Genomic DNA, 24,315 nt, shown 5'->3' with positions numbered 1-24,315 from the left:
ACAGATGGCTTTATGACCATGAGCCAGCCACTGAGGGAATAGCAGCAGAGTGTGAGACAAAGCACGTACAGTTGGTGCATTAGTGAACGCTGAGCATACTAAACTAAGCTCACAGCAGCAACAAACTCACACACCAACCCCCCTGAAGCAACAACTCCACACACACACATCATTTATGAAGTCACAGCTATGCATGCAAGCACACCTACTATCCGCTCACCTTTGCGATCGGGTTTGAGATTTCGGTCCACAGGTGGGGGCTGGCACTCACTAAGCAGCGGCCTGCGGGGAGGGGTCTTTGGGCTTGAGCGAAATCCCATGTGGGCGGGTGGAGGAACCTGTTTTCCCAGGGATGAGAACTCCATAGTACCTGGGGTCATGGGGACGTAGTTGGTTTCGTGCATTGGCTCTGGCAAACTGCCCGAGTGATGATGTGACGGTGAGTTGGCACTCATGGGCACGTAGTTTTGGTCGACCTCTTCTGCAGAATGGCTACCCACTGGCATCATTCCTTTGCTTTTCTGAGGGTGACATGGGAAAACGGATTAACATACACATTTCCCCCCAAAGCCACAGAACGATTATCCAGCAGTTACACTTGAAATACTCACAAAATAGGTGTTGAAGCTTTCATTGAAGTCAAACGAGCAGCTTTTGTCAGAAGGGAATGATCTAGGAATGTCATAGCAGTCCTGGGATCCAAAGTCTACAAAAAGCACAACCATGATTACGATACTGTTTATAAACAGCCCCTCTACACAGTGAGCAGCAAATGATGTGCACTGTACATTATTAGCCTTCTTTCAGGCCCATTTATGCTACAGGACAATTCCCACATAACAGTTGTCCTCTATTGTGTGTTAAGTGTTTTCATGACTTTGCAGATTTAGTTAGTCTGTGAGACAAAGCTCAAAGGCACCATGTAAGCACTCTACTTTGCAGCATGTAATTACTGTATTTTTTTATTTTTATTGTCATCAGGTACTCATGCAGTTGCTAATGCATTCCACTTATGACCACAAGAACCACAACAGTGCGAGAAAAAGCTTTGAAGACAAATGAGAGTCTCATCTGGGGAAGAGTAAGAGGGAGGGGGGAACATTACAAAGAGACATGAGACTGTTTTGGCTCTCCATCACTCCCCCTGTGGCTACCATGCAAGTCTCCCAAGTGGCTCGAGTTTGCTGCAACTCGCTCCAATCTGTGCCGAAGCCATCTCACAGCAGGGGCTGCAGGCCAACAGAGACCGGTGCTTCTGAGACCGGCGTGGTGTGTTAGATGTGTCCTACAACAGCACGTTCACCTTGTTTTTATTACTCAGTTATTTGTTTTTCCATGGAGTTCTTTCTAAATAAGGACATCCTGTGTAAAAAAAACTTTTTTATGAGGTTTCTTAAGTAAATAAACTATAAAAAATTATAATATTTGCTCAAATTAAAAAAAGTGTTTTTTTCCATAACAGTGCAGCCCTGGCCTAAACACAATGATCTGCTCCGTCACCAAGACACAAAGCAAAAAGGGGAAAAAATACACAAATGCCCCAAATTTATTGGGGGAATAACCACTGCTCATCTAAAAGAATAACACAAGACCCATTTTGCAATTCCGATTCTCACCACAAGAGGGAGAAGCAAGAAGAATCTACACCATGAGTTTCCCTTCTCTTGCCAGACTATTTTAAGGCTCTGTAAAAAGGATGTTGGCCATGGATTAAAGAACTGTTATTAAAAAGGAAACTCAGAACATTTTTATCTGCTTTTGTTAGATTTTGGTGCAACAAATCTTCATAAGATTAAATAATACAATATCCTGTCCACCACATATATGTGCCGTATTGTCCAAAAGGTAAAGGTGAGAATAGGTTTTGAAGTGAAAATAAAGTGAAAAGGGCACCACAAACAAATAAACCTCTACAATACAAACCTTTGCGGAGGCGTGAACAGTCCACAGTGCCAATAGTGTTGCTGCGTAAAGCCTTACTCCCAGCGCTTGTGGGCACACAGTAGTTTCCATCTGTCTCTGAGGCTGATCGAGGCACACTATAGGTGTCTGTAGGTGAGCGCTCAGCAGGAGGCGGCGGGAGTCCTGAGCTGGAACTGAGGGAAGGCTTGGGTGGTCTGGGAGGAGGCACTACATCTCCCCCGCTTTCTGAGCCTCCTACCCCTGTGTTCGATACTGTGCGGGGCACTTGGTAGGTGCTGTTTGCACCGGGTGTGGGCGGGATGTCGTAACTGATAGAAACGTTGCGCATCTGTGTCTCCACTGAGGGCTTCCGTGTCGGCGTGTTGAAGACATAAAGGTCAGAGGCATCCGCGCCGTCTGGATGAGCCGGAGGGGAGGAGGCTGACTTGGGGAGCAGCACAGTGTCCTGGGAGTAGCTGCGAGGAAGATGATAAAAGCCGCTGTCAGTTGAGAGTGAGGCACCGCGTGATGGAGGCGAGTCATAGATGGAAGGGGCGGACACAGGAGTCTGGTGCGGTGGGAAGAAGCCATTGTGTGAGGTGTGTTTAGCCGAGGAAGTGGAGGATGTAGGCGTGCGGTGAGATGGAAGGTTGTCATTCAGGTCTGTCTCTGAAGAGGTAGACTTGGAGCACTCAGCATGAGCTCTGATAACACAATACACATAAACAACAGACAATTAATACCCAAAGTAAAATATGTTGATTTGCAGATCACACAGTCACAGTAAGCCAAAAACACTAGTACACAAAAGCTATGTTAGTAACTAAGTCATATCCAGGCAGCTTTTATCATTAATCTTTTGCAACTCTTGCCATGTCAGCACGCTTTTGTGGATAAAGTGGAAGACTGAGGTTCTTGGTAACTGTTTCTAAACATGCAGGAAGTAACACAATTATTACACTGTTAGGCAAAACATCCAAGTCTTCTTCTGATTAGACGGATGGCCTTTTGCTAAACAAATGCAACCTAGATTTAATAACCGTCATTTACATTTACAACATTTACAAGTGTTTGGAGAGCTGTCTTCCATGCGTGTGCAACACTCCACACAAGCAGGCAGTTCCAGCTGGATTGGCTGGCCACTCACAGGCTAGCCTGTGGAGGAACAGTCTTGCTCTCACACTCCTCCAGGAGCAAATACTCCTGGTCCCCCTCCAAGAGAGAGTGATGCTCCACTGAGCTACACACAGCATACGGCAGAGACAAGGACAGGAGTGGCAGTACAGTTGAAAGTATACAAAAAGAATAAATGGCTTGGAAACAACACAGAAATGCTTAGCTCACCATGCGACACTCCAACACAGCGAATATTGAGACTTGAACCTATAAAAGAAGCATATTCGGACAGTCTCACCTGCTGGGTTCAGGCTTTTTGCTCTCACAGTTAGCAAGCCACAGGTAATCCTGGGGCTCCTCTGAACTGGACTGTGAGTCCAGGTGTCGCACGCTGACTGGCTGGTAAGGGGCCGGCACATTGGTAAACACTCCTGGACCTGGGTGTGGGGCGTTTTCCACCACCAGTCCCATGGCGGACTGGTGAGCAGCTTTTGCTGCATCTGGAGGACAAAGAAGCGAAAGCTGAGAATAACTCCTGTCAAAACTTAATGTTATTTAGTGAGTAGTACACAGAACTAAAGAGTGAAATACAGTAAAGCTGTCTCCATAACTGACCACAGAAGGTCAGGGCACTGCCAGTGAATTAATGTCTAATCAGCAAAAAAAGGGACAATTTAATGAATGACTAAGATTGATTTCTTACACTGATCACACAACTAAAATATGGCCACAAAAAAAAAAAAAATGCCAATAAGACCTGTCACATGTGGCTCAGCAGATGTCAGTAAATGCCTGCTTCACAGTTTAAGTCCAACACCAGCAGAGCACATTAGCATTTCTGCTACATTTCCAGCTGTTTATTCAACTTTGACTCCGCATGCATTCGCAGTCACTGACGAAGGGCAAGTTGCTGCACCTACTGTGGGCCTGTGAAACCCACTGCAAGTGAAAGAGAGGCCAGAGATGGTATTAAGCACAAAGTAAAAAGTAAACTGTATGTGCCAATGTCAACCCTAGCAAAGTAAACTTGGACCCAAGCTGTTTCCTAGCAACCCAATTCCAACGTAACGCTCAATTGTTTCCATTCACGCTGACACTACGTCAACTTTGCGCCTGTATAATGTGTGAACTTGAGCAGCTGATGTATGTACACACATTCTAACAAACAGATGTGTATCCCTCTACTGTGTATATCAAACCAAACCTCAAATTAAGGTCGTTAGCCTGCAGCTAAAACACTGTTACTGACTGACCCAACAAGCCACAACAACCTACTACAATCACGATAACCTCACTTGCTTCTTAGGCAGAAATCCCACAGGAAATAAATCCAAATGCAGCACACTGCCCAGCATGAGGCCAGGAACACCGGCACAAGCAACTCATGTCAAATTAAAGCAGCCGGATGCCACCGATATCGCGACTCTGTGTTAGGCTCCATCATTTATTCGCCCGAATAAAAGCTTTGTGTCGACAGTCTACTTTCTGTTTTTTGCTTTCCAACAAGCTACTCCTCAGACATCATTTTTAAAGGTCTCTCTGCTTTCCCACATGATGAGCTACTAAACAAACCTGCTGCTCAAGCTGATTGTTCTACTGCACTCAGAGCCAAGATAGCTGATGCGTATATGTGTTTTCATTCCACATTTCTCTACTTTTTTCTCCTTTTTCACAGCTCTCCTCCCACACTCTTCTATAACTGATGTGGTTTTATCTCATGCAAGGTCCCCGAGTTCTCTTCTTTTAAAAGTCAGTTTCTCTCTTTTACGTGCATCATTTGCTCCTCTCATCTCCTCCGCTATGTCCTTGTCTTTTTTGTTTTTTGACATTTGTTTGTTGAAGCTTTAAGTGCTGATTCATACAGGAAACGGGAAAATCCCCTCTGCGTGTACTAATCTATACCTCCTACACTCGCTCTGAGAGCCTTCATTCCCCTAGCCCTACTAATGTTCCCTGCCCAGCTATGAAGCACTCTACTGTGGCCACACCCACACGCGACAGAGGAGTGAGAGTTCTGTCTCACATGCAGAGAAGTGCAAGCAAGCACAAAACAGAGAGCCAGGGACATTCTTTTGTACTGAGCGGTGCAAGGGTATCTGCAAAGATATCCGTTTTTACACCCAGGCTCTCCTTTAACGGTCTTACTATGAGTTCGTACATCAGGGTTTTAAAAGCATCTACAGAAAAGGTGCCATCAGTGTTGTTATCATGGTTACCCTGCAACACTAGCTATTTAACAGAGCTTGAAGCATAGTCACACTTTGGAGAGAATGACCTTGGAGGAGTATAATCAGTGACTCAGTTGCCAGGTTTGAAAAGCACCTTTTTCAGAGTTGTGTGGCATGTGAAACAGTGAACATGTGCAACGTCTGTGCCAGTTCTCGCCACACTAAAAATGCTCAGTGCTTCGCTGATGAAGTCAAGAAACTATAGAAGACATTTAGACAATTAGTCTCAAAGGCAGAGCGACAAGAGAGGGAAAGAGGAGTGTTCAAGGGAGAGAGAATTAAAACCAGATAAGAGGAAACGAACGAAAGAAGGCCAGAGAGAGTGACAGGCGTACAATGCTTTTATTATCCGGTACTGGGGGGAAAAAGGAGTAACGTGAGCCACAATACCGCACAAAGTTCAACACATGGATCATTAGACCTTCGCTGAGAACTATGCTGAATAGAGACCTAGAGACATTTAACTGGTTCTATTAGTTCCTTCAGAAAGAAAGATGCAGACCTCTGTAAGGTACAACAGTGACATCCAAAAGAGACCCATCAAATGTAAATCATTTATCCTCTACCTTTATCATGTATTGCTCAGCAGTGGTGATAAATTGGTGTCATGGCTAAAAAGAATCCCCTGCTGCTCCATAGCATCTTCACCATGTCCAGGCACATTGTTGAGAGACACCAGCGTGGACAAATAGTGATTTCCAAACTATCCTGTTGTCATCTTCTAACAGGGGACTCCTTTGACCACTAAAGCTGCAGTTCTTACCTGCAGAAACTTGCATGGCCATGCTATAGTATCGTTTTGCCTGTTTATGCTGTTGCCATGATATACTGAATCTCACTTTTAAAAAAAAAAGCAAAAGGAGAGGTGGTAGATGTTGTTAATACGCTAAAAATTATTCATTGCCGTCCAGTGCTACTACGCTTCTAGTTACTAGGTATGTACATGTGCATTCTATGGTTATAATGAGATTAGGATTCTAAAAATGGGTTGCTTTAGTCCGATGCTGGGTGGCTGCAAGCCAACATGATGATGTGAAAATATCCGGTGCAGATACGAGGGCCTAACATGTGCCTGTGTACCACTTTTGGTGGCTCAATTCCTGATGGTCTAGGGGCAGTTTGTGGACAAAGAAACACACAAACATGCAAACTGAGATTTTGGGTATTGTGGTGAAACATATAACCAGGTTATCATTTCTGATCTAGGGATGTACTTAAATAAATCACAGCCTGTGCCACAAATGTAACAAAATCATCCTATTTCAAATATCAACAGTTCAAAGTAAACTTCTTCAGATTTCTACCTCAAAGATACAGAATATAAATATATACACATAAATATCACTGTGTAACCTCGACAGTGACGCAAAGTATCAGTGTCGATAGTGCCCGAACAGAGTGATGTGTGGCTAATTGTAATTACCGTCATCGGTGGGGTTAAAACCACAAATGTCGCAGATGTGGCGGACCCACTTATTCATCTCGTCTTCGGTGTCAGCCACCAGATAAAAGATGCGGTCAAAGGTTTTGATGTCGAATATGTAGCTGTTCTCCAAATCTTTCTTGCTGAAGGTCAGACCGGCATCCACCTGAGGGAGAGCAACCGACACAGCTTAGCTTAATGTGGCATCAGCCAAGGAAAGACTAATAGAGCTAACCAAAGAAACAAAAAAATGGGAAAATTTATTAAAATGATCCTTTTTAATAAAGAGAATTTGCAAAACTAATCTAAAAGGTAACTGCTCTCTAAGCAACAAATTAAATTTGGAGCGCTAGAACCAGCACTTAAACTATTACGCTAAAACATTTGTACACCGCAGTCACATAAAGGCCATTTTCATTATTTTACACTGATTTTTAAGGACAATTAAATTTATCTTGGATATTCATGCAAATACATCAAAGTGAAATCATGCAAACCTGGATCTATTCAAGATCGTAATAATTTATATAACTTATGCAATAAAACTACAAGGCAGAAGTAAAAGGGGAGCATACCTGTTCACACAAGTTGAGGTCAATCACACGAATGGGCTTCTTGGCATGGTCATTCTTGTAGTACTCCAACACGTCTGGGTCGCCTGTCAGACGGCCACTGCGAAGAACAAACCACCGCTTCTTCCATGCCTGCAGGGTGAGCACAGAAATGAGGCCAAAGGTTACATGTGTGTTCTCACAATGACTTCTCCGTTCCCAGATGACCACAGGCTGGCCAAATGCTGTACTTCTTCAGTTTAGCCACTGTGTCCTAGCATAGCTTGTGTCTTTGTGTGCATTCTCCACCAGCTGCACTGCCCTTGCTAAAAGAACAGTGAGAGCCAGAGGGAAGAGGCCCGCAACCAGAAATATGTGTCTGGGATAACCAGAACAAAAGCCACATAGTTTGGTCTAGCACCCTGGCTGCAGTGAACAACCAAATCTATAATAAGAAACGGCCAATTAGGTCCTCTCATTCAAATCCAATTTATTGTCTGTGAGAAAAAGACATCGCGTAGCAGACAAAGAGTTCAAATTCAGACACAGGGAGTGGGAAAAAAAGACATAAGCAGACGAGAGCTCCGACTTCAGCACTGTAAATAAAGGGTTGAGCAAGCAATCTAGTAATATAATCCTTGAATATATTAAGGACATTAATGAAACAATGGAATGAGACCATGGGAGGCTATCTACCATAATTTAATGCATCAGTAATAAAGTGTGATGAAAACATTCCTTTGTGCCACTAATTCCACGTACAGTTCATCTGTAATCATGATTAGCTCTTGCAGATATACGATATGTAAGACTGCCAGCTTCATCACTATGTTAAAGTGACAGTTACTGTGATTCACTGCTAGGTGGCCTTTTATAGCATTATTCTTCAAGCCATAGTATATCTGTAATATTTGGAATACGTGCAAGAGCGGTTACACTTGTGGCAGCAAATATTTTGATTGGGTCATTCATCCTGGACTTTCTCTGTTTGTGTGTGTGCGCCTGTCCACTCGGAGCCTCGCGTTCACTCATTGATGACAAAACTCAGTGCCATTCATACCCAAGTGGAGCAAAGTGCGGCATTACCAGGCACAGGAAGTTTAACCCCAGCATTAGTATGACAGCATGCATTCAAACTCCAAGGGTGCTCATTCACACCAGAATCGCAGATATTTGGACAGGGTGTTGCTCCGTCACTGACCCCAAAAGCCTGGATCAGATATCGAGGATCATTCACCAAATGTAGCATGGGGGAAGCTAACCTAAGGTAAGCATAGCAGCAGCAGTTAGGAGGTATTCCACACCTGGTACACCGACAGCTCTTATTTGTATGTTTGCAGTTAATTAAAAACAACATTTTCAAAGTGAAGCGACATGACTGAAAAGATGCTTTCTGTCTCTCTCGCCCACTTTCACTCCCAATATGTTGGTTTGTTACAAAGCTTTTATTTTAGTAACTTAGCATGCTGTCCTCAACTCAGTTAAATAATATTTCACTCAGGCTCTTTGGCAGCTCCACACGCGACTTGTGTTTGTGAAGAGGAAAAAATGTAAATAAATATATTTTATTTATTTACATTTTATTTTTAAGTGAGTAAGCAGTTTACATCAAACATGAGGAATTAACAAATAAGGATTTCAGCTTATTAACCCATGTTCTGATTATTATTATGGAACTCTTTTGTCCAATTACCCCAAATACTGTTGCTTATCCACCTTAACTTACTATTGGCTTTTCCCATAAGGTGCTCTTATGCATCTAAACCTGTTGTCTTGTTGTCTTGATAAGGGATCCTCCGATACTGGCGTCTGCTGATACTGATTCAAACACAGTTTTAAGTTAAAGGCTCTCATCTGAGGCTAATCCTTTCAGTGCATATTAAGCTCATGCCTATGGTAGTAAAAAGTGGCTTAAAACAAAGAGGGGAGAGCTGCAGGAGCAGGGCCGTCCATTTTTTTTTAAAACTTTTGTGTTTTACTTCTTTATATTTCTTCTTACTGCAGATTCTGAACTTGTTTACATATCTGGCATAGCTGTCATATCATGGGTTTTAGTTGTGAAGATAAAGGTAACTAAGAGTCAGGGGCCCACTTGGGTGTTTAAACAAAGCCAAAGGAAGGATTGCTTTGTCACTGCATTCAACTCTATTTAGTTTTACTAAAATAAACACACAGACACACATAAATGCTGAGTCAAAGAAGTCATGCTCTCTTGCTTTTGTTGAGTCATGGCAGCTGAAATGAATGTTTGTTTTAGAGCTCAAAATAAGCTCTCTGTGAAATTATTAGTGAGAATTGCCTAAGACAGAAAAGGCGATTTTGTAGAGGACAGAGGATTTGTGCAAAAATGTTTCACTTCCTTTTACTGCTAAAGCCAGGGGGCGAGAAAAAAAATGGACTTTCTTTTCTTTTTTCAAATATTTATTAAATGTGTTGTAACACCAAATGGAAACGGCCAACTCAACAACAGAACCTCTCTGAGTGATATTTGAAATGTGAGTTTAAAATGGCACACGAGATCTAGTAGACAAACCACCACCACTGAGATCAAACAGATAAGGAAGCATACCAGCAGAGTGTGAGGAATGCAAACTAAAGCTTTGTTGTTGCTGTTTTGGAGTAAGATTTTGACCCTATTAACAATGCTCTGGCCTTGTTTTTTCAACCCTCTGTTGTTTTTCCATCCACAGGGTGTCCTTTGTTAGTGGGCCAAGCGCCACACTGAGACGGCATGAAGAGCATCAGACCTTTCCCTACACCAACAGGATGAGCAAACAAGCAGACCTGCAGAGCTCTTGGATTTTCAATTACAAGCACACAGATATACAAGAATCAGACTGAAACGTTTAACAAAGAACATTCACATCACACACTTGCATAGTGCACTCATGCATGCAGCCCATGTTTCATACACTCTAGTTCAAAAGGCCTGCATTATATAATCACAAACACACCCACACAATCCGAACTGAGGCTTAAACCTATTAAACCTACATCCTTTGAGATAGGCCCACTTAAATATCAAATTTAAGTACAAAAGCTTGGGTGGTGAAAAAAAAGGAAGGAAAAAAACAAACAAAAAACACAACGCTCATGTGCCCGTGCTGGTTTGACGGAGATGGTGGGTGTGGAGAAGGAACCTCTCTCTCTCTCTTCCATATGACAAAGCAATCTTGGGTCAGGTTACCCTGCAGGGAACAGAAGGACCAAGAGCTTGGGTTACAGCGAGGCCAGGCCCGCCCAGGGAGAGAGTGTTGACAACTGAGTAAGTCGTACACACTCAAGACACGGGCAAGTGAGACCTGGTCCACAAAACTGCTTCACAGCCACAGAGGAAAGTTCTTTTTAAAGATATGCACCATCCATCCATCCATCTTCTTCCGTGTATCCGGGACCGGGTCGTGGTGGCAGCAGCCTAAGCAGAGAAGCCCAGACCTCCCTCTCCCCAGCCACCTCCTCCAGCTTGTCCAGGGGAACACCAGGACGTTCCCAGGCCAGCCGAGAGATATCATTTCTCCAGCGTGTCCTGGGTCTGCCCTGGGGCCTCCTCCCGGTGAAAATATACACAGGACCGATAATTTACGTCATGAAAGAAAATTATAATAATAACAACAGACAAATATGTCACACAAGCAGACAACATCTGCAATTCCTGCACAATGACGACTCAAACATCCAACAACAGCATGAGATGTCACTGCCCATCTTAACAAAAATGTGCCTTCTGTTTGAAAAACACACTTGAAGTCCTTTATTACAATAAATGATAATAAATATGTTAAAGCACCTGTCCAGAGAATAAAAGTACTGAAAATGTACTGAGTTATTATATCAGTTAAAAGATTTATGATTCAGTCCTGGGACATTGTTAAAATATAATCATTTCAAACTATGTATTTACAGTATAACAACAGATGCAAACACAAAAGCCAGCTTTAAACCTATACGCAATACTGTGTTATGGGCCAGCCACAGTTAAAAGCAGTAGTTAGTGTTGCCATGAATCCGCGCGCAGTGTTTCTGCACTGCCACATTAGCATGGTCACACACTGAAGTGGTTCTAGGAGGACAAGCTGTGTGGTAGCTAGAGCATCTCTCCTCCATCTGTGGGATTTCACACAGTTTTTCTTATGCACAATTATAAACACTCGCACTGTTTTCTACCAAAGATCTGCATCGCCCAGCCAGCCCTAGGCATATGAATAAAAATAAACACCTACATAGTTAATAACACACAAATGAAAACACCACCCAGGGTCTTCGCATCCCTGACGGCCAGCTCCTCACAAAGCTCCTCACTCACACCTCATGTCACTGGCATGGATGCATAATCATGTTTATGCACACAAGACAACATGAAAGAAGTAAAAATCAAATCAGTGCAACCAACTGTGGAATATATTCGCAGGAACTGCAACAAAGCAGTTAAAATCCATGCAGTGGTCAGTAATCACATTTCTCATTTACCTCCTACCAGATTGAAACGATTTAAGATCTAAGTGTGTTAAAAACATTAAGTGTTCCTTTTTTAAAAGTGCATGGGGAGCGACAGTGTAGTCAGGCACTAGACATGAGTTTCCTGTGGATTTTAACTTTACGTAAATTGAATACAACAATGCTACAAGTAATTGTCTTAGGACGGGTGATGTTACCTCCAATAAAATATCAGATGAAAAAGAAAACAAAATATATAAAAATTCTGCACATCCTTGTCGTTAGTGCATATACATCACACAGACAAAATTGTCAACACAAGCACAACAACACAAGAGTGCAAGGCCAATTGATTGCTGCCCACCATTACCCACCTCCTGTGGATGCTGATGAAGACTAAGATGGGGTCTTTAGTCCTGCTTTGTGGTTCGTATAGTCCATAGTAGCTGCTGCTTTGTTCAATTCATGGCTAAATCCAAGTTGATCTAAGACTGCTTGCAGTGCCTAATAACTGCATGATCTCTGCATGTCTATTGCAGCATTCTCTAAATCACTATCCTAGTCTGAACTGTTAAGTTCACCCAACGATCACAGAGCCCGCTTCAGCTTGTAGAAGTCTAGTGTTCGTGGCTCCGGGGCTGGGAATGGGACAGCATAGGACGATGCTGGATCGGGATGGGGAGGGCTCCCTTGGCATGGCAGCTGTGCCTGCTACCCGCGGTTCATCCCTCACCCCGTTTTCTCCAAGTAAGCCTTCTGATAGGATGGGACACAGGAAGAGACCCTCCATTTGCCCACCCAGGGCCTGGAGCCTACTAGGGGCAGACAGAGGGGGCATTGAGGGGCTCACTAAGATGATGACACAGGAAGGGAGGGTGGGAAGTTTGAAAAGAGATGCCAACTGAGTGGAGTCACGCTGCCGTCAGAGCCCTCCTGACCCAACATCACTGAGAATGACGGAGGCAAGGGTGGGGGAGAGAAGTGGAGAAAGGGCATAAAGTGGGGGGAAATCTGCAAATGTTAAAGTCCTATTTAAGTCCACAAAGAGAGAAATGGTGAAAGACAAAGATGGAGATATTAGCTGTATCTTCTACCATTAATCACAGCAGAGGGTAGGCCTACCCTAGATTGTATTTATTGCGCAGCGCCTACCTAAACACATAATATCAAGATGTCAGAAAGAGCTACATGATTTACCCTAGAGCAAGCTATAATCAGAATTCCTTAGATGGGTCTGTGGAGGGACCAGGACTCCTCCTCTCAACCTGTATCTCTATTCTGGTCTTCTGAGAGCATATACGAAACCAGCCTGCACCTGCAGACCTCTGATGGTGGAGGCTGCAGCCTACGACGAACTGTAGCTTTTGCTTTATTCATCCCTTTTTCTTTTTTGTTTTTTCAGAAATGTCAGTCTTTTATTTTGTAGTATGTTAACCCAACACAGGCAGTTTGAGCTTGTTTATGTGGAAAGTGGAAAAAACTTGAAGGAGTCTGGAAACATTCCCACTGCACTGGAAGCAAATTAGACAAACTATGCCTTTTAGGCATTGATTGGTATCGATGCTGACACTATCCCCTGTTTCAGCTTGTTGGCATTTGCTTGTGTAATATTTCAGCATCTTACTTCTATGCCAACACATGAAATAAGCTAGCTGGGGAAAGTATTGCTAGTTATCAAGCTATGCCAAAGTCCATAATAGAGGAAGAAATGACTGAACCAAAATGATACCACAGTGTGTTGATTAAAGACTAAGCTCCCAAATGCAGTAGGATTTAAATAAATACACACTTCTGAGCTATGTGCTTTTGCCTGCTGCTGCCAAACCTGACTGCATGCTGAAATAGTTCAGAGTACAAGAATTTGATGTAATTTATTACTCTGAATTTGTGAAAATAGCTGCTAGTGAAGCACCCTGCCAATGACACTCAAGCTCCAGCAACTCCAGCTTTACTACGCTTAAAAGGCTAATTGTGCTTCATGGTTTAGATAGCTTAATGTAGCTTTAAAGGCCTTTAAGTGCCCTAATTGCTAATGCAAATGTACTCTCATCACAGGCTGTTAAGCTGCATACTTAAACTCCTCCATATGTCTAATGGTAAATGACAGAAAGGAAGGCCTATGTGAATATACAGTTGCACATAGGCAGTCGGGATATTACATAAGGCTGTTTGTTCAGGACACAGTCAGGTGTGCCGTCTCACTAATAAATCTGTTGGACAACATGTGAAGAGTTATTTCTGCTTCAGGGAGAGTTTGTCAGTGTTTAACGTGTGCCGATCAGTGGTAATGCAAGAACAAGTTGTGACTATTTTGCATATTAAATGCAGTGTACCAAAGTCAATTGTCAGGAGGCCAACAGGACACTTACAATAACTGATTACAACACTATGCTGAAGGGCTGCACCCTCTGACTGAAACAAATAAGCAGTGCTTTTATTACCACTACTTTAGTGAGAGCAGCCAAACGCTCAACCAGAGGAAAAAAGACCAAAATACACCTTACTACTACTACTACTACCACTACTACTGGTGGACTTAATGGTTCCAAAGTTGTGAACCTGAGGCCATGTAAATCTGGATTGCCAGCAGAAAAATAAACTTGAATGTATGTGGTGTCAAAAGACAAATAAATAAAATACCAGAAACTAAAAGTACCAGCTCTAAAAGCAATCCAAGTAAAGGTAATGTTAATCCTCAGGATTGGTAACATTACTGAAGTCAAGCAACAGACCAAAGACAAGTTTCAGTCCAACTGACTCATAACATACCTAAGCCTCAAACTGCTGATTTATTTAAAAAAAAAACAAAAAAAAAAACAGTGTTGCAAAGCTGACTCAGCGAAACAGCCAAAGACATAACACTGGGAAAGAACAGTTAACATTTCATTAACGTGCTGTGAATTAAACAAACTCCTAAAACTACAAATTAAAAAACGTCGACCCCAAACACCAGAAACTTTAGGTCCGAGCATTAGCAGCTCTCCAACTAGTAACATTAAATTTGAACTGCCAACTAGCCAAAAGAAAAAAAGAAAGAAAAAGTGCTGCATATGCACACAATCAAAACATCTGCGCACACAGCACGCAAACAAATCCCATTCACTTTCCTGTTTTGGAGGAAAACGGGGGCTGCTGGAGAATACTCTAGTTCTAAATAAATTATGACTGTGAGAATCCAGGGAAATTTATTTGTGCTGTGCTGAACAACAGCACAAATGTTAGTAAGTATTAATATGTCATCCTAAGAACAGTTATTATAAGACGCTGCCTTTAAATTTAATCTCTAACACAGTTCGCAGTAACGTCTCTTCCAGGGTGGCTACTTACTGTGTTTACTTTAGGTCAGACTCAATAGACAAGTGGTGGGAAAAAAGGTGATATTAAAAATCATGTGTTTTGCATAAATTCTTGATCCCCCCAATCTCTGAATCACAGACAGAGTGTGTCAAGTAAAGACTCACAGAGTCACAACGGCCACATTTATAGGAAACACCAGAAATATCCTTTAACATTAATGTCACAATGCAAAGCTGCTTTCACTCTTGGTGTGGCTGTTTTGTCATCGTCATGATCCAAACCACACTGGAGAACAAGGGACACGGTAAAATAAACAAGAAAAAAAAGTGAAACATGCAATCTGAAAGTCAGCTTCCTGGTTGTTCTGTGCACAAACCGTGCCACATTTGTATTCAGCTATATCCTGTTTTTTTCTCCCTAAATTTAAATCCATCTGTGCTGAATTTATTGTCAATTTCAAGCCTCAGCCTCAAACATGTAACCATAACTGAGCCGTGCTGTGTCAAGATTTCACACATGACCTTTGTTGTAAAAAGAAAACTCAGTACCTCCCTAAACTACAGTCAAGTAAACAAGTAAACGTTGTATCTCCTGTCTTGAGCTATTGCGTCATCACCTGTGCAGTTTTCACCTTTACATATAGATCTGTGATTAGCTGAACTCGTTGCACTCAGCGTTAGCTTTAGCTTAGCTCTGGGTGCACAGTTAACACGAAGCAGCATGCGACTGGCTGAGCCATCTGTCCCATCTGAGTGGGCTGCGGGTAAATGACCTGCACCCCAGCTGCACTGACTCATCTCGTCTAGGACAGCTTCTCTGTTTGTTCAGAAAAAGAAGAAGAAGAAAAAAAAACCACAGTGTGAGGTTTAGAGCTGAAGGAGAGATGGGGCACGGGATACGCACGGGGTGAAGCTGAGGGAGAAAGAGAGAAGGTCAAGATTTCAGTGATAATATGAAGAGAAAAAAAAAAAAAACAAAAACAGTAAATGATGCTCTTATCTGCCAAAAATCACCACCAGACTCGATTTTTATGACCACATGGAAAACACATCTCTTATTGGTTATTTCATATGATATAAAAAAAAATCCTTGTATTAGCCTCACACTCACACAATACATCTTTCCACAGCAGGAAATTAAACGTACTACAGTAACCAGTGTGTCCATATTGATCTGTGTACTCTTCAGAGTTGTCTCATTAGAAGGAATAAGGGTGCCTGGAGGGAGGTGAGGGAAAAAAACAACAGATGTATTAGGCGCTCTAATCTTACTTGGTGTTCATGTGGAAAATTATACATGAAATTCAATCCTTAGTGCCGTATTAGAGGATACGTCAATCTAATCCGATTCTAGCTTCAATCCAAACAATTAAAGCCGCTCCCGTGTAAACACTTAAGCATGTCGCGTATCTGAACGAGTATTTCTTCCACTGTTGATATGCATAACTAATATGGAAATTCTTGTGATTAAGTGGAGTCAGAGAAAGGTCACACTACAGCAACACCAAAACAGTAACACTGTTTCGATTTGTGCTGCCAAATGCTGGCCAGTTTTATTTTAATAGTTATCAATTTTTAAATCGAGTTCGGGGGGAAAACAAAAACTGTAGGAGCGAATTTCACAGAGCCCCTGTGACATTTTCAGCTATTTGGGTTAAATGCCTGATTATTATGAAATTGCAATCGCTGACGCAGAAAGGCAAACAAACTACGACAAAACATTTCCATGACACTGCGATCTTACTGAAATGCGGTAAACAAATGCCCAAATTTTTAGAGACCACACTGCTTCCCTGAGTCTCGCTATCACGTCCTTTATACTTTGCTGAACAAAGGCTGTTTTAAGAGAAGAGTGTCAAGAGCGTCAGAGATTTTGGCACTCATGGCCTTGGTGACGAGGTCTGCAAAAGGAGTAGGAGGGGAGGGACAAAAGCTTCTCTATGCTTGGTGCTGCAACTTGTATAAATCAGTCTTTGTTAGTGAGACATGACTGGGATTCTTGCTAAACAGCTATTTTTACATCCCTGAGCACTGCAGAGGGCAGCTAACGTACCAGTAAGAGTGCATGGCCTTTGGCTAAGTGAGGCCGTTCAGCCAACGTCATCTGCCCCTCCGCCTGCTGGAAAGAGAGGGGACCTCCTGGAAAGCTGTGCATGACCGAGGTCCACAGTCAGTGAGCGGTTGCTAATAGCCAGCTAACGCTATGACCAGTGTCGGACTTCCAGGTAAACACTCGTGATTACCCTGGTGAATCATGGTCATGCAAGCTGGAGTATTGTTAGACCAATCTAATGCAATGACCCAACGTGAACAGCTGGCACAGCAGATGGCCAGTGCAACGGCGAGTCCTCTATAAGCATAAAAACCATACAAAAAAAGACAATTTCCTACACAAAGAGCAGAAAGGTCTAGTATATAGGTGTTTTCTTCTAATTATTACTGACAAAGGAGCCTCTTTAATTCTTTTCAGCCATCAAATTAGTAGAATTGCCAACTTTATCAAGATTTTTGTTTAACATTCACTTCACTCAAACATGACACCTGTTAGCAGATAGCAAAGACACAGTGGAGAGTAGAAAAGTTAGGATTAGGAAAAGTTGGGATTCTAAAGAAGACTTTCTTTGTGTCTCACGGCTGCTTCACTAAGATATTAAAAGACATTCTTAGCTTTAATGTTGAAGTTCTAACAAAGACTCTACCAATACGTCTTTGCCTCCGTCTTAATATTTAATCTTATCTGCTGCCATGTCAGTTAAACCTGACAGAGCACAAGCACCGAATGACAGGACATTAAGTTTGGACTGAAATTCTGATTAAATCAGCATTCAAGTTGGATCTTGGTGAATTACAGATTATGAGATTTTCTCTAAATGTCTTCTTGAGAAATTGTTTTTAGAGACAGCCCAAAGAAGGATGTCATTAATGTTTTAAACCCAGCTCTTTCCTTGTATTTCATTCTAATTTAACCAGACTGCATACATAAAAGAAGGCACAAAGAAAGCTTCTTTTTCTTTCATGTTTCACCTTTTGCTGCTGTGAATGGATCCAACAGGCTTCATTTCAGACTTCAGTTTTATACATGGATCCATAAAATGAGCAGGGATTGTTATTGCGCCTTACAAATAAGCTTTGATGGCCTAATGAAAACTCATTTTCCTGCAGCACTGGTGTATGAAGGAAAAAGATGATTTTCAGGTACAGTATTCCAGTTACGCTGTATGGCAAGGCTCCTAGCCCAAATATCATCAAGACTGGAAAAAAAAAAAAGATTTATAAACAATTACAGTACAGGTTGTCCATGACTGGCTAAAAATAGTGCCCCTACCTTGGAAGCTGCACATCTGTAGTACAAAGTTTCTTAGCAGTATTCTGGAGTATTTCTTGATGGTGAATTAGTGCATGTGGCGCTGTTGTTGTTGTTGTTTGCGCCTTTTGCCTTTATCATGTGGTGCAGTGTGTGTGAGGGTCTGCAGTTTGTGACCTCTCCCTCCTCCGACTTCCTTTTCAGTGTAATCAGGTTGTCCCAGACCTTCATAGCTGCCATTTCTAAATCAGTGGGGGTGGGACCAGGAGAGCTGCAGTATGTGCTACGCTCACAGAAATATGGAAGTACCACAACGTATTCCACTTGATATTCAAATAAATAAATAAATAAATCTCGGTGTAACTATTTTTACTTTTACAGTTTATCGTTATTCAGCTGCAACACACTGCATAATGTTCATTGTCTGCATGAAACCCATTAAGTGATAATTAAGACAAAATGTCAATAATTATTCAACAGGGACGTCAATATCAGCATCGTAAATTTGATTATATACACAAATATTAAGAAAGCAATATGTAAAGTGACTCCATGGTTCGGTGTTTAACGTGTTCACCTTCCATGTGAAAGATCCCCAGCCCAAGACTGGCAGGACACACAAGCCCTGCCTCTGTGGTCACACACACAAGCCCTGTCTCTGTGGTCACACGGCAGCGTAGTCGTAGTGCCGATTGCAAACCGGGATAAATAGAAAGATTGCCGTCAGGAAGAGCATCCGGTGTAAAATCTGTGCCTTATCAACCCGTTGTCGCAACCCGTTGGGAAAAGAGGGAGCACTTGAAGGGTACCTTTTACATCTACTTGAATATTTAAGTAAAAAATAAAGACACTTGATTGTGACAGTTATGAAAAAATATGGTAGCAGCTGCAGCTCTTCTGAGCAGTGCACATAGCATGATTTCCTCCTGAAAAGTTGTTCGACACAGTAATGCTGGAGAGTTCCATCTACCTGCAATCACCACACTGTGTGCCTTAAAGTCAAAGCATGATTTATGGCCAGTTTTAACAGCACATTTACCCAGACTATCCCCCTGTGTGATGATGGATATTCAGGATCATTTGTCCTAACCAGGATCTTGCTTGAAAAAGAAATATATGAAAATATGTTTTCTAACGCTTCATGTTGTTTTTCCTGGGATAAGTTTCACACATAAAGCCCCGCCCCCAGTTTACAGCAGTGAAATATTAATTTTTTCATTTCCATTCCTAATCAAAAGTCTATCCGTAAGTCATCATTTTACGGGCGTCGCAGTCTTTGCATTTCTTTTTCTGCGGTAGAATCTGAAGACTGCATCCTCTTCCCTGGATCTGAGCCCCCCCGCTTCCTGTGGAGACTTTATGATTTGGTTTCCCATCTGCACTCTCAATAAAAAGAGGTCAGAGATGCCACAGCGTGCATAGCTTTCTGTACTCGCCTCCTTCACAAAACCACTACCACAGTAGAAGGCAGACCCCAAATGCTTCTCCCAGTGCTGCCAACATACCTTGTCGGTGACTGGAGGTCAAGAGACAACAAGGAGTGATGTCTCACTCCAGTGTGTTTTCTATGTGGAACAGGCTAAGTGTAATTATATTAAGATGATAATAATTATATGATAATTAAAGCAACTTAAAAAAAAAAATAGTAAAAGCATCCTTGGTAGCTAGGCAACAGTGGGAAAATGAATATAGAGCTATCACAAGCATTACCTTACTGCAGATATCAGACGGTGAGAGAGGTTTGCTCATGCTGAGCTGTGGGTTTTGTGCTTTACAATAACGTAGCTCTAAGCAGTGCAACAGTGAGAGTGTACGTGAGTATCTTAACAGAGTCACCTGTTAAACTACTGTGACTGATCCAAAGGGTTACAGCCAAGTTACGCGGGCTACACGAAGTGCAACGCCACAGTGCATCAGCGATGTATGCGAGCAGTACACTAGATGGATAAAAGCTGTCACTCAAATTAGACTGCACCAGAAACACTAGTTTGTTAAAATAATAACAATTAATATATTTTGTGAGTGACAGCACCTAACAGCAGTTTATTGTACAAATGACCAGAAACAGCCACATTCGGCACAGGCATGCTGACATTGCCCTGCAAAAAACAACAAAACAAAACTGCAATGTTGGGATGAGCAGGGACGAGAGTTGGCTGAGATTTTGGGTAAAATTTATTTGAGCATCTGTTTAGCCAGTTTTTCTTTATTTGATTGAACTGATCGAGCTTTGGTAAAGTGGATATGTGATGTAAATTAGCCATGTGCTGCTGATACTCATGCTTTCGTAGTCATGTGGAGCTAATGTCTGTGAGCATAAAAGCTGGTTGTAAAGCATGCTAGTCTGACCAAATTTTAATCCGGTGTGAACTGAAAATACACGAGAATAGTTGAGTTTATGTTTTTGTTAACTGACAAAAGTTGTTTTAGCGTTACCATATTTTATATATTTTCATTTAAGTGCATTCAGTTCAGCCAACAGCCCGAAACAGTTTGATATTTAATTTACTCCCAAGAAGCAAGCAGCAAGCTGTCATGATGGAGAAGGAAGACGCTGGAGAGTGTTTAGCATTTTCACTGGAAAAATGATTAACTAGTGATTGAAGATATGATCTATTCAACTAGTCATTTTAGGTATTACAATCAGGAGAGATTCAATTGTCCAAATAAATTATATCAAAAGAAATGCACAATTCAGTGACCTGCCGTGCTGAGAGGCCAAAGACGGGAGAGGAAATTAACAAAGAGAAATACAAAACAGAGCTAAAGATAGGACCACCCAGGCAAACAAACTGAACTACAATACTAGCTTATGTGTGTGTCCTACTGAACCTTTGAATGCTCATCTTAGAAACACCCACCCACCCCCCCCCCCCCCACCCCCAAAAAAACTCCCAACTGGTTCTTAACTTCTCAATTATGAACCGTTACCACAGCATAGCCATGCTCCCATCTCAGAGTCAACCTCTTCATTTCTCTCTTCTCCAAGAGAAAACAAGAACCATCACATCGTTCCTTTGTATGCAACTACCCCATCTTCCCACACAGGTCAAAAAACACAACAGTGAGAATCCCAAGTCTCAATTCTTACAGAAGAGCCAAAGTTCAAGACCAACAATTCACAAGAAAACAGACATTTCACTTTTAATTTACTGCAAATGACTAACCTTGCATGCATTAAAGTTCTCTGTGTTATTTATTTATTTTATTTTTATAACATGTGTTCAGTTCCAGACATTTTTCAATATATTTCAGCAAAGTTTTATGACGAACAGCAGAGACAAATCTGGACGGGTATAAAGCAATAATATTGATGAATTTTGTGCTTGCTCATTCTGTGGTTGCACATAGCTCTGTACAGACAACAATGATATTTTTTATTGTCACTGCAATATGAGCCTACACCACGGACTCATCAGAAAATGTTGCCTGAAATGCAGCGAATCAGAAACGTCATCTGAGTCACGCATGTCGTGCCAAAATATTCAATGTTACTCAACAAAGCCCATTCAAAATTTCCTGTTATTTCTTCATTTGGTGGGGATAGGCCCAAAACATAAAACAATAACCTATCTAAGTAGCATATCTATTAAAGTCAAAATATAGGGCCTATATTAAACAATGTGCATTGAATATTTTCTTTTAACTGTGCAGGTCTTGCATAACTGGGATATTTCAGTTCTTTAAAATGTAAACAGCAATGAATCATCTGCAATATTCAAATATCAATAAGGAGATCATTAAAGATGTTATCTTGATGTTATCGACTAAATTTCATGGCTTTTTGAGCTTTATAAAGCTTTATAAGTTGAGCACATGAAATTTCACACTAGAACAGGCTGGAGACACGTGTAATTATTCTGAAGCTCAATATTTCAATATAAGAATGTCCTTAAGAAACAGTTTTAAAATGCTTAATTACAAATGATAATATCGAATTATTGCACAACCAAATAGCAAGCTAATGGGGATCTGTGCAGAAACGTGTGCAGCAGCTAGAGCCAGCCTGGGTAGAAGCTGTTAAGACCAAACAAACATGGCGACATGGCAGTTGTTTTATGCAACTGGGCATATATTATGAAGCTACCACTTGTGCATTCCAGCTTTGCCAGAAATAAACTGGTTAACAGACATCTGCTGTGTACAGTAAAAACAGAACGTGCGCTCTTCAGCAGTGCGCTGACCCATTAGGAACATCTACTGCAGGATCAAAACATGCCAGTTCGCTTCCTTCCCCATCAACACAATCAGTCATTCCCTCCCTCAATCCACCATCCTTCGGTCACTTTGCTTTCATGTGCAGCTGTGAAATTCTCACCCAGCCAGGCGCCATCTGACCCCAGCCCCAACAATCTACGGTAGCGGTCCAAAGAACACAGACCCCGGTAGTCATACTGCTATCTTTGCAAATAGCGCACACAAAGATGAAAGACCATCTGAAGGGCAAACAGGTGTTCTTCATTTATGGGCTTTCACAGGTGACCTAATAGCAGGATAACATCATGATTCTTCAAACTCTATTACCTCAAAAACTACTATGACTTAAAGCAAAGACCACAACCACCTAGCCATAACTTCAAATACACAGTAGGACAATCTGAAACAACTAAAAGATGGTAATTTTTTTAAAGTGTGGCATGACCTTGAACTTTGAGGGTGAAACAAAAAAGATCTACAAATGAAACGGTAATGCTTACCCAGGTTTGCAACAGCAGGCAGTTTGTTCTCTGTAGCTTTGTTGAGGATGTGCCCTAAACCAACTGCGTGGCCCTCGTCTCGTGTCCATGCAGCCCAGGACCACAGTACCCCTGTTACTCCTTTGGCTTGGATAGGCAGCTGTGCATTTGCTGTCGTTTCTGCACTAACTCTTCCTCGCAGGGCGGAGACAGGAACTCTCAGCCAAGCAATCATCCCATATCATTCATTAGAGTGTGCTCCGACAGCAGGAGGGAAAGACCGAGAGAGAGAAAGTGAGAGGGGGAGATGTAACAGATGAGAGCGCGAGGAAGAGAAGAACCGATAAGCAGCTCTGAAGAGTAGCTGAGAGAATGGTGGGTCACCCCAGCCTCACTTTCAGACAGGCTCAGACTTAAACCGTACTCACAAGGTAAAGCATTAACTCCAGTGGAGCGGGTTTAAATATTAACACAGTCTCACATCCTGTATGACTCAAGGAACACAGAAGTGTCAGTAGTTTCCTATAATGTAGGAAACTACATATACATAGATATACATAGTTTTTTTTTTTCATCATACCTAAACCAAATACCTCTTGCTAGGTTTTCCAGGAAGTACGAGTCTTTGTGAAACAGCAAAAAGGAGAGAAAAAACACACACAAAGCAAAATAACATCCCTTTGTGGAAGTTTCCACTTTGTAAGCGCTTTTTATCTTCCTGGTCATCTGTTCCCAACACACAAGCCGGGCAAAAAGATTTCCTGTTTTGCCTTCTTTTGTCACCGTGGCTGTGTTTGGGGGGTGTTTTGTCGGGTGCTAACTTTAGAACCTCGGCTAAAAATTTACCTGTTACCGCAACGGGTAATGTCTCGGCTTCTCCGTAAAAACTACACGGCCCAAATGATGCAACTAGACAGTGATGACTGTCTTCTTTGGAAGCTAATGATTCACTGAGGGCAATTCCTGCGCACGGTGTGCTATAAATGCTATTAACGTCTATGCAGCGGGTAGAGGAAGCAGAGACGGTAACACATCTGCACTGTGAAAACTTTATAAGAGAATTCAAGGATTTGCTCACGTTGCGCAGCCAGTGTTACCTGATACCAATGTGTGGGTGAGAGATTGCATTCAGTATACATATAGTACTTCTCTAGTTATTAAACACAACAACCAAAATGTCCTTGTGTGCAGCCAGAACCAAAGCACAAGCAAGGAAAAAAATAAGTGTTTAATAACCATTTTAGAGTTAAAGACATGGCAGGTGAATTGTGCGGCAGCATGGTCAACGATTTTTACTTCCCAATAAACGGTGCTTGCTATTTCAGGTGGCCTTAAAGTGTCTCTAATGCATTCAAAACTGCTCTTAAAAACAGTTTCTCCTCACA

The 24,315-nt window shown here is 42.0% G+C and overlaps 1 long non-coding RNA gene across 6 annotated transcripts in view; it reads right to left on the bottom strand.

The window, feature by feature from the left end:
- Window positions 1–24,315, bottom strand: part of LOC106098557 (GRB2-associated-binding protein 1) — a 51,845-nt gene that overhangs the window by 7,897 nt on the left and 19,633 nt on the right. For all 6 annotated transcript variants that reach the window (XR_002062423.1, XR_002062424.1, XR_002062425.1 and 3 more), the window contains 6 exons: window positions 7,245–7,373; window positions 6,670–6,835; window positions 3,317–3,518; window positions 1,924–2,606; window positions 612–706; window positions 221–521 (listed from right to left, as the gene is read on the bottom strand). This is a non-coding gene — a long non-coding RNA (GRB2-associated-binding protein 1). The remainder of the gene's footprint in view (window positions 1–220; window positions 522–611; window positions 707–1,923; window positions 2,607–3,316; window positions 3,519–6,669; window positions 6,836–7,244; window positions 7,374–24,315) is intronic.

This window comes from Oreochromis niloticus, linkage group LG6 (genome assembly GCF_001858045.2).
Source record: "Oreochromis niloticus isolate F11D_XX linkage group LG6, O_niloticus_UMD_NMBU, whole genome shotgun sequence".
Lineage (NCBI taxonomy): Eukaryota > Metazoa > Chordata > Actinopteri > Cichliformes > Cichlidae > Oreochromis > Oreochromis niloticus.
The sequence above is the reverse complement of the archived record's forward strand: the minus strand, read 5'-3'. Positions and strand labels throughout refer to the sequence as shown.